The sequence below is a fragment of the Micromys minutus genome (genome assembly GCF_963924665.1).
Source record: "Micromys minutus genome assembly, chromosome: X".
NCBI classification, from domain to species: domain Eukaryota; kingdom Metazoa; phylum Chordata; class Mammalia; order Rodentia; family Muridae; genus Micromys; species Micromys minutus.
This window is the reverse complement of record NC_137970.1, coordinates 32,973,516-32,983,386: the sequence shown is the minus strand read 5'-3', so window position 1 is coordinate 32,983,386 and position 9,871 is coordinate 32,973,516. Positions and strand designations below refer to the sequence as shown.

At 37.9% G+C, this 9,871-nt stretch overlaps 1 pseudogene across 1 annotated transcript; it reads left to right on the top strand.

Moving 5' to 3' along the window:
* The first annotated feature begins 8,865 nt into the window (after positions 1-8,865).
* LOC308414854 (gem-associated protein 8-like) lies at positions 8,866-9,576 on the top strand (annotated as a pseudogene). Its single transcript has one exon. The product of its transcript is annotated as a gem-associated protein 8-like (transcript).
* The last annotated feature ends 295 nt before the right edge of the window (positions 9,577-9,871 follow it).

Here is a 9,871-nt window from a genome sequence, read left to right as displayed (position 1 = left end):
TGCATATAATACTGGCTTATGAAGTGTAAGCTTTTATTTTATAAAAGTTTTGAGCAGCAAGAGATCATCTATGGAAGAAAAGCAAAGATTCCTAGATCATAAAAATTACAACCGGGGGAGGCTGAGCAACTGGCGACTTCCGGACTCAGAGCAGAGCCTGGCCTACCAGCCAGGCAGAACAGCGGCTCATAGAGGCTAAGCAACTGGTGAGTAGGAGACCAAGACTGCAGGGGAGCAGAGAGATCTCTGCGGAGTACACACGGAAAGTGCACACCGTACCTTGCCCTGCCCCGCCCTGCCCGAACCAGCGATTGGGAACAGAAAATTAGAACTTCTGTTTCCACCCGGAGGCGACTTCCGGACGCAGAGCAGAGCCAGGCCTACCTGCCAGGCAGAACAGCGGCTCATAGAGGCTGAGCAAATGGTGAGTGGGAGACCAAGACTGCAGGGGAGCAGAGAGATCTCTTCGGAGTGCACAGGGAAAGTGCACCCCCTGCCTTGCCCTGCCCTGCCATGCCTGATCCAGCAAACAGAAACAGAACTTTGGAACTTCTGCTCACACCCGACAACTCTGAGGCATAAAACAGGGCTCGACCCATCTGACACCTCAACCAGTGGAGAACCAGGGACACAGACCAGATACAAGGGAAAGGTAAGAACATATCACTGACAACAAAATGGCAAGAGGAAAGAGAAAGAGTATATCCCAAGGGAACCAAGACAATCTAGCAACACCAGAGCCCAGCTCTCCCATAACAGCAAACATCGGAACTCCAAACACTCCAGAAAAAGAAGACATAGACCTGAAATCATGCCTCAAGACGCTGATAGAGTTATTAAACAAGAAAGGGAGGAGAAGCAAAAAGATTCAGAAGCTTTTAAGGAAGAAACAAGAAAAACACTCAAAGAACTCAAAGAACTAGAGGAAAACAGAACCAAAGAAATAAAGGAATGGAAGAGGGAAATTAAAACAGAGATTGACACAATAAAGAAAACACTAAAAGAGATAGCCCTAGAGTCAGAACACCAAAAAAAGAAATCAGGAGTCATAGAAGCAAGCATTTCCAATAGATTACAAGAGATCGAAGAGAGAATCTCGGGGGCAAAAGAAAACATTGCAAACATAGACAAAACAGCCAGAGAAGATGCAAAAAACAAAAAGCTCCTAACCCAAAATGTCCAGGAAATCCAAGACACAATGAGAAGACCGAACCTAAGGATAATAGGAATAGAAGAGGGAGAAGAGTATCTACTAAGGGGCACAGTAAATATCTTCAACAAAATCATAGAAGAAAACTTTCCTACCCTCAAGAATGAGATGACTACGAGCATAAAAGAAGCCTTCAGAACTCAAAATAGGTTGGACCAGAAAAGAAATACCTCCCGACACAAAATAGTAAAAACATAAAGCGCCCAAAGTAAAGAAAGAATACTAAAAGCAGTAAGGAAAAAAGGACAGGTAACATATAAAGGCAGACCAATCAGACTCACACCCGTTTTGTCAACAGAGTCTATGAAAGCTAGAAGAGTCTGGACAGACATCATGCACTCCTTAAGAGAGCACAAGTGCCAGCCCAAGCTGCTATACCCAGCAAAACTATCAATCACCATCAATGGAGAGACGAAGATATATCAAGACAAATCAAAACTCACACAATATTTGACCACAAACCCAGCACTACAACGAATTATAGGTGGAAAACCCAATACAATGAGGGAAAATACAGCCTAGTAAGAACAAGAAAACTCCTAAAAAAGAAAACTAAAAGAAGAAAAAAACAGACACAACTCAACCCAAAAAAGCAATAATGGCAGGAAACAGAAACAACTATTCCTTGATATCTATTAACATAAATGGTCTCAACTCCCCAATAAAGAGACATAGACTATCAGACTGGATACATAAACAAAATCCAGCCTTTTGCTGCATACAGGAAACTCATATCAGAGACAAAGACAGACACTATCTCAGAGTAAAAGGGTGGGAAAAAAACTTCCAAGCAAACAGCTCCAAGAAGCAAGCTGGAGAGGCTATTCTAATATCGAATAAAGTAAATTTCCAACCAAAAGTTATCAAAAAAGATAAGGAAGGACACTTTTTACTCATTACCAGGGAAATCTGTCAGGAGGAACTCTCAATCCTTAACATATATGCTCCAAATAAAAAATCACCCACATTCATAAAAGAAACTCTACTAAGGCTCAAAAAATACATTTCACCCCACACAATAATAGTGGGAGACTTTAATACCCCACTCTCACCAATGGACAGATCAGGGAAACAGAAACTGAACAAGGACACTGAAAAACTAGCAGAGACTTTGAACCAACTAGAATTGATAGATATATAAAGAACATACTATCCCAAAGTAAAAGAATACACCTTCTTCTCACCACCCCATGGCACCTACTCTAAAATTTACCACATAATTGGACACAGAATGAGCCTCCATCGATATAAGAAGATTGAAATACTCCCATGCATCCTCTCAAATCACCATGGTCTACGGCTTCTCTTTAACAACACAAAGACAAGAAAAAGCCCACATACACATGGAAACTAAACAATGCTCTGTTAAAGGATAGCAGGGTCAAAGTAGAAATAAAGAAAGAAATTAAGGATTTTCTAGAATTCAACGAAAATGAAAAAACAACATACCCAAACCTATGGGATGCAATGAAAGCAGTATTGAGAGGAAAACTCATAGCCCTAAGTGCTTCCAAAAAAAAAAAAAAACTGGAGAGAGCTCACATCAGCAACCTGACAGCACAGCTAAAAGACCTAGAACAAAAGGAAGCAGATATACCCAAAAAGAGTAGACGGCAAGAAATAATCAAAATTAGGGCAGAAATAGACCAAATAGAAACAAAAAGAACCATTGAAAAAATCAACAAAACCAAGAGTTGGTTCTTTGAGAAAATCAACAAGATTGATAAAACCCTAGACAGACTAACTAGAGGGCAAAAAGAGAGTATACAAATTAACAAAATCAGAAAGGAAAGTGGTGACATAACAACTGAAACTGAGGAAATTCAAGAAATCATCAGATCCTACTACAAAAACTTATACTCCACAAAATTGGAAAATCTGGAGGAAATGGATGAATTCCTAGACAGATACAAGGTCCCAAAGTTAAACCAAGACCAAGTAAACCATCTAAATAACCCTATAACACCTAAAGAAATAGAAGAAGTCATCAAAAGCCTCCCAACTAAAAAAAGCCCAGGTCCAGACGGGTTCAGTGCAGAATTTTATCAGACTTTTATTGAGGATATAACACCAATACTCGCCAAACTATTCCAAAAGATAGAATCAGATGGAATATTACCCAACTCATTTTTTGAGGCTACAATAACCCTCGTACTTAAACCACACAAAGACCCTACAAAGAAAGAGAACTTCAGACCAATTTCACTTATGAACATTGATGCCGAAATACTCAACAAAATCCTTGCAAACCGAATCCAAGAAAACATCAAAACAATCATTCATCATGACCAAGTAGGCTTCATCCCTGGGATGCAGGGATGCTTTAACATAAGGAAATCCATCAACGTAATCCACCATATAAACAAACTCAAAGACCAAAATCACAAGGTCATCACACTAGACGCTGAGAAAGCATTCGACAAAATCCAACACCCCTTCATATTAAAATTCCTGGAAAGAACAGGAATCCAAAACCCATACTTAAACATAATAAAAGCAATATACAGCAAATCAACAGCCAACATCAAACTTAATGGCGAGAAACTTAAAGCAATCCCACTAAAATCAGGGACTCGACAAAGCTGCCCACTCTCCCCCTACCTATTCAACATAGTACTGGAAGTCCTAGCTGGAGCAATTAGACAGCAAAAGGAGATCAAGGGGATACAAATCGGAAAGGAAGAGCTAATAACATCACTCTTTGCCGATGACATGATAGTGTACTTGAGTGACCCCAAAAATTCCACCAGAGAACTACAGCAGATAAACAAGATCAGCAAAGTGGCTGGATACAAAATTAACTCAAACAAATCAGTAGCCTTTCTGTACTCAAAGGACAAACATGTGGAGAAAGAAATTAGGGAAAACGTACCCTTCACAATCGTTACAAAATCTATGAAATACCTTGGTGTGACTCTAACTAAGCAAGTGAAGGACCTATATGACAAGAACTTCAAACCTCTAAAGAAAGAAATTGAAGAGGATCTCAGAAAATGGAAAGATCTCCCATGCTCATGGAGTGGAAAAATCAAAATCTTAAAAATGGCCATCCTACCAAAAGCAATCTACAGATTCAATGCAATCCCCATCAAAATTCCAACACTGTTCTTCATGAAATTGGAAAGATCAATGTGCAATTTCATATGGAATAGCAAAAGACCTAGAATAGCGAAATCCATCCTCAACAACAAAAAAACATCTGCGGGAATCACTATCCCTGACCTCAAGCTATATTACAAGGCAATTGTGCTGAAAACTGCATGGTACTGGTACAGAAATAGGCATATGGATAAATGGAATAGAATAGAAGATCCAGAAATGAGCCCTCCCGTATATGGTCACCTGATTTTTGACAAAGGAGCAGTAAACATTCAATGGAAAAAGGACAGCCTATTCAACAAATGGTGCTGATCCAACTGGCACTCAGCATGCAAAAGAATGAAAATAGACCCTTTCTTATCTCCTGTGCAAAGCTCAAGTGTAAGTGGATCAAAGATCTCCACATTAAACCAGATACACTGAAACTATTAGATGAGAAAGTAGGGAAAACCTTAGAACACATAGGTACAGGAGAAAATTTCCTGAACAAAACACCAATGGCTCAAGCTCTAAGGTCAAAGATTAACAAATGGGACTTAATGAGATTGCAAAGTTTCTGTAAGGCTAAAGACATCGTCAAGAAAACAAAACGGCAACCAACAGAATGGGAAAAGATCTTTACCAACACCACATCAGATAGAGGCCTAATATCCAAGGTGTACAAGGGACTCAAAAAGCTAGACACCAGAGAATCAAATAACCCTATTAAAAAATGGGGTACAGAGCTAAACAAAACCTTTTCAGTTGAGGAACACCTGAGTAAGTGCTCTACATCCTTAGCCATCAGGGAAATGCAAATCAAAACAACCCTGTGATTCCACCTCACACCAGTCAGATTGGCCAAGATCCAAAACTCAGATGACAGCAGATGCTGCCGAGGCTGCGGAGAAAGAGGAACACTTCTCCACTGTTGGTGGGGTTGCAAGCTAATACAACCACTCTGGAAATCTGTCTGGTGATACCTCAGAAAATTGGATATACTACTACCTGAAGACCCAGCTATTCCACTTCTGGGCATATACCCCAGAGACACTTTAATACACAACAAAGATATATGCACCACAATGTTAATAGCGGCTCTATTTATAATAGCCAGAATCTGGAAGGAACCCAGATGTCCTTCAGAAGATGAATGGATACAAAAATTGTGGTACATATACACAATGGAATACTACTCAGCCACCAGAAACAATGACTTAACCAAATTCTTAAGAAAATGGCTGCATCTAGAGAATATCATCCTGAGTGAGATAACCTAGTCAAAAAAGAACAGACATAATATGCAGTCACTGATAGTGGGATGCTAACCCCAGAGGCTTGCTCTCCCCCAGAAACAACTCACAGACTGTATGAAGTCCAAGAAATAAAGAAAACAAAAAAATATACATATATTTACAAAACAAGAAGACTTTGACTATTTCCATGTTGTTTTTTGTTTTGCATGTACTCTACGCTTATTGTAACTATTAGGTTTTCAATGCATACTGTCAAGCCCTTGAAAAAAATCAAGTACTGACTAAAAATATATATTCACATGGTTTTATGTAAAAATTATTTCAATGTCTGAAAAAACAGTACTGACAAAAATGTATAATTTTAAGCAAAAAATGTTTAAAATCTGTACATTTATCTTTGTTTTGTAAAATAAAGTCGTTTAAAAAATTACAACTGGGGCTCAACATTATATGACTGTAGTAATAAGATCCAATATAATACATTCATTAAGTAAAATGAAAAGGATCCAATATAATACATTCATTAAGTAAAACGAAAAGGATCCAATATAATACATTCATTAAGTAAAATTAAAATGTAGAAAGAAAAACTGTTAAAGATAGAGAATTCTATCACAAAAGTTTGAAGGAAGAAATTAAAACAGTGGTGGAAAGAGGTAGATACCATATTATGTCATGGAAACAAAAAATTTAAATAATATTGAAGTAATAGGCAAGTAATATCTAAAGGCACAGACTGTATGAGGTCAATGTGGTATGTGGGCAACTGTATGACCTTTGACTCTGAAGAAAAATAAATATTTCTGTTATTCAGTTTGGTCCAGTTTGGTTAATTTTTCAAGCTTATATGTTATTAGATGCTCTAGCATGTATACGTCAAGGCCAAGGACAGCTATGAATATAGGCCCATGCAAACTCATAGGCTTACTTAAAATATTGAGTGGTGTTTGTGAGTGGGAATGGTTAGGGAGTAACTCAAGAATGCTGTTTGTAAGTATGAGCTTTGTAGATGACAAATCATGTTGCTGATTGATGACATAATGCTAGAGAACTTGTTAAATAGAATAGATATAATAATGCCTACCATTCTTTCTCAATTATAGGGATACAAGTTTAAGTATACAGAAGAATGAGATACTCTGACATCATATCAGTGGCCACTAAAGAAAATGAACTTAAAAAACAAGATTGAAATTAGTGTTAATAATGTGAAAACTCTGTCTTCTGCAACACCAGTAACCAGTGTACTTTGGTCTTAATCTGTGAAAGCAGTCCTTATACAAGAGTGAATAATTTGGGGCCATAATCTACCAGCAGGCAAAGATTACTGTGATAAAAACATTTCTTCTCTGAAGTCATGCTTCTTTTATCAAGTAAGGAAAAGACTGTACCAGAACGAAACTTCATGGAAAGCATTTAAGACATGCATTTTAAACAAAAGAATGCTTCTGCGTGACCTGGTGAAGGAGGAATGCAGAATAAAGGGGAAACAAAAGACTGTACCTGATGTCTGGAGCTTTTCTGTGATGCAGTAATCTCGAGGCTGTAAACAACCTTCACCCCACAATGGGCTCTGTTCCTCTGTGTCCATGGAAGTTTTGTTAGCTTCCTCTCATTTAGCAGAGATTCCCCATTTCTGATACTTTGCTTGGGCTAATTATCTTCCATTTATCCCATTAGACCTGCATTTAAAATTTATTAGTCCAAAAACACAAGATTGTAAATTGTTTTCTATCTGATTTGTACCACCTAATTATTCCTTATTTGTTATTATTCTCTCTCAATTTAGCATCATCTGCAAAGTTAGAAATGATATTTCCATATCATAATTAAGGCTCAGAGAACCTCAGAGAAAATGCCTAGTCAACAGGTACGCCTTTGCTTTTTTTTTCCTTAGTGAATTTGATTGTGAGAAAATAAGTGTTGGAGAAAAAAAATAGAGTGAAATAAAAGTTTCTGGAACAAAAATAATAGGCAACAATGTAGAACAGCGTAGGAAGTAAAGCTTTCAGCATTATGGTGCAGAAGCCAGATCACCAACATCAAGCCTCTGGTACTTCTTCTCTGCACTGAGGAGAATAATATAACCCAGTTGTTCTCAACCTCCCTAATCCTGCAACACTTTAATACTGTTGTTTATGCTGTGGTGACCCCAAATCATAAAATTATTTTGTTGATACTTTATTCTTGTAATCTTACTACTGTTATGAATTGCAATATAATTGTCTGGTATGCAAGATATCTGAAATGCAAACCCCAGAGGAGACAGTACTCCCAAGTTGAGAGTTGCTGATCTAAGATGTTGCGTTCTGTTCTTTAGAGGATGCCTGAGACTACATAATATTGTGACTTACAAAAACATTTTCATCAAATAAACATAAATTTTATTTTTATATAAGATGACAATCAGTATTAAATATAATGACCATGAGTCAGGTAGACAGATGTGGCTAATATTTCAGGAATATAGATGCACAAGACTGAAGGAGGAAGTATGTGAACATAGGGGCCTTGAAAGAAGATTGAAAATTCTTACTGTTATGTCTCCTGTAAAATATTGCCCTTTGGGAACAGCATCTCCATAACACCATTTAGAATCTTTTGCAGAGTTTTCATCTAAGTTTATTTTCATAATGTGCTAAACTAACTTCTTCTGGATTAAAGACAACTAAATATTTTTATGTACTTAACTCTTCCTTTTTTACCATATGACTTAAGTAAGACTATCTATGTCCCTGTATTGCAAAGTTTTAATTGGTACCTTTGAGTATTTTTATCAATTACTTATTGAGACCTTCATATGTATATTTGCCTTATATATGTTACTTAATTTTTTTAGTGGCAGAATGATATATTTATTTAACAAACTAGGTTACAGTTTAGCAAGGAATAATCTCCAAATGTCTGTAGCTACAAATAACAGTGCTTATTACTTACTTATCTTCCTTATCTAATTAAGAATGTCTGTGTAAGGGTAAACAGCTTATCTTTTGTTGCTTAGTTTTATGGGGGCCTGGAGATGTTTGCTTCTATAATTTGAAAGGAAATAAAAATAAACTAGAGATCCATGTTCTGCCCCAAAAGGTTCTGTATATAAGAGATATATTTTACGTTGGTTGGCATGACATTTTACTAGGTACACTATAAATTGAAGAAAGTATTTTCATATATGTATCTTAAAAGAGGTTAATATCTTCCCCCCTCCTGCATCTTCTTCCTCCCAGCCATGAGAACTAGATCCATTGTTGCCCACTGCCTGAGGTCTGCAAACTGCATGCCTACAAGTTCCCACTTGGACTTTTGCAATCAGAGATATCAGCAATGGCATCAAAATGGAGAGAATCTTGGTATTCCCACTCAGTATATACAAGATACTGGTAACATTATCAACATGCAATGCGCTGGATGCAAAGCCACCATAATGCTTACAGAAAGTTCAGGAATTTTCTATCTCACTTCCCCTTGGTTCTTCCCTCATAGAGTTCTTTTCTCATAGAGTTCTTCTCTGTAACTCTCTTGCTTATGAGGTTGAGCATTCTTGGAACTCTCAAAGCCAGCACTTGGTGGGGCAGAAGTCTCCCTACAGTGTTTTCCATCTTAAAAGCCCTGGACAGCCTTTACATGACAGCTATAGAACCCAGGCATCCACAAGAGAAAATGAAGTAGTGTGTGAAGAGGTAAAGCTGGACTTGGATTCAGATAACGAAGTGGAGTGCAGTCTGAAGTCTGAGGGGCTCCACCAGAACTTTCCACAGACCCAGAGGCTCAATGAGCCAAGGCGACAGCAGCAGTTAGATGAGGAATTCATGAATGACTATCTGAATGAAGACAAAGGCCTGTACTTCAACCACCACAGATCAGTGGAGCTCCCATCTGAGAAGTGGGAGTAGTGCCAAGCAGTGATAAAAAGTTATTTATGGGAACAGTGCTCCCAAGTTCCTGGCCATGGAGACTGTTGTGCATCAGAGCTTTAGGAAGCACTGTGACAGAAAGCAGCCAAAGTACTGACATGTCATTCCCCTGAAGTTATGAGTCCTGGGCACCAGGACCCTAGGCAATGCTTCACAGTTCTGAGCCTCACCCTCTTCATCTCTCATAGACTTTTATTTATTTAATTTTATATTTTATTTTATTTTAGAAAAAGAGACCTGTATACTGACAGGGTGGATATAGTCTGTGAGCCACTTATAATTTTGTAAACAGGAGGCATATTGTTGCCAACACAAGGAATGTTCACTTGACATAAAGTTATAATTGCATGTACTGGACTGGCTGTCAGTTTTCTCTGTAACAGTCCAGTTGATTAAAATTATTGCCTAGAGACACT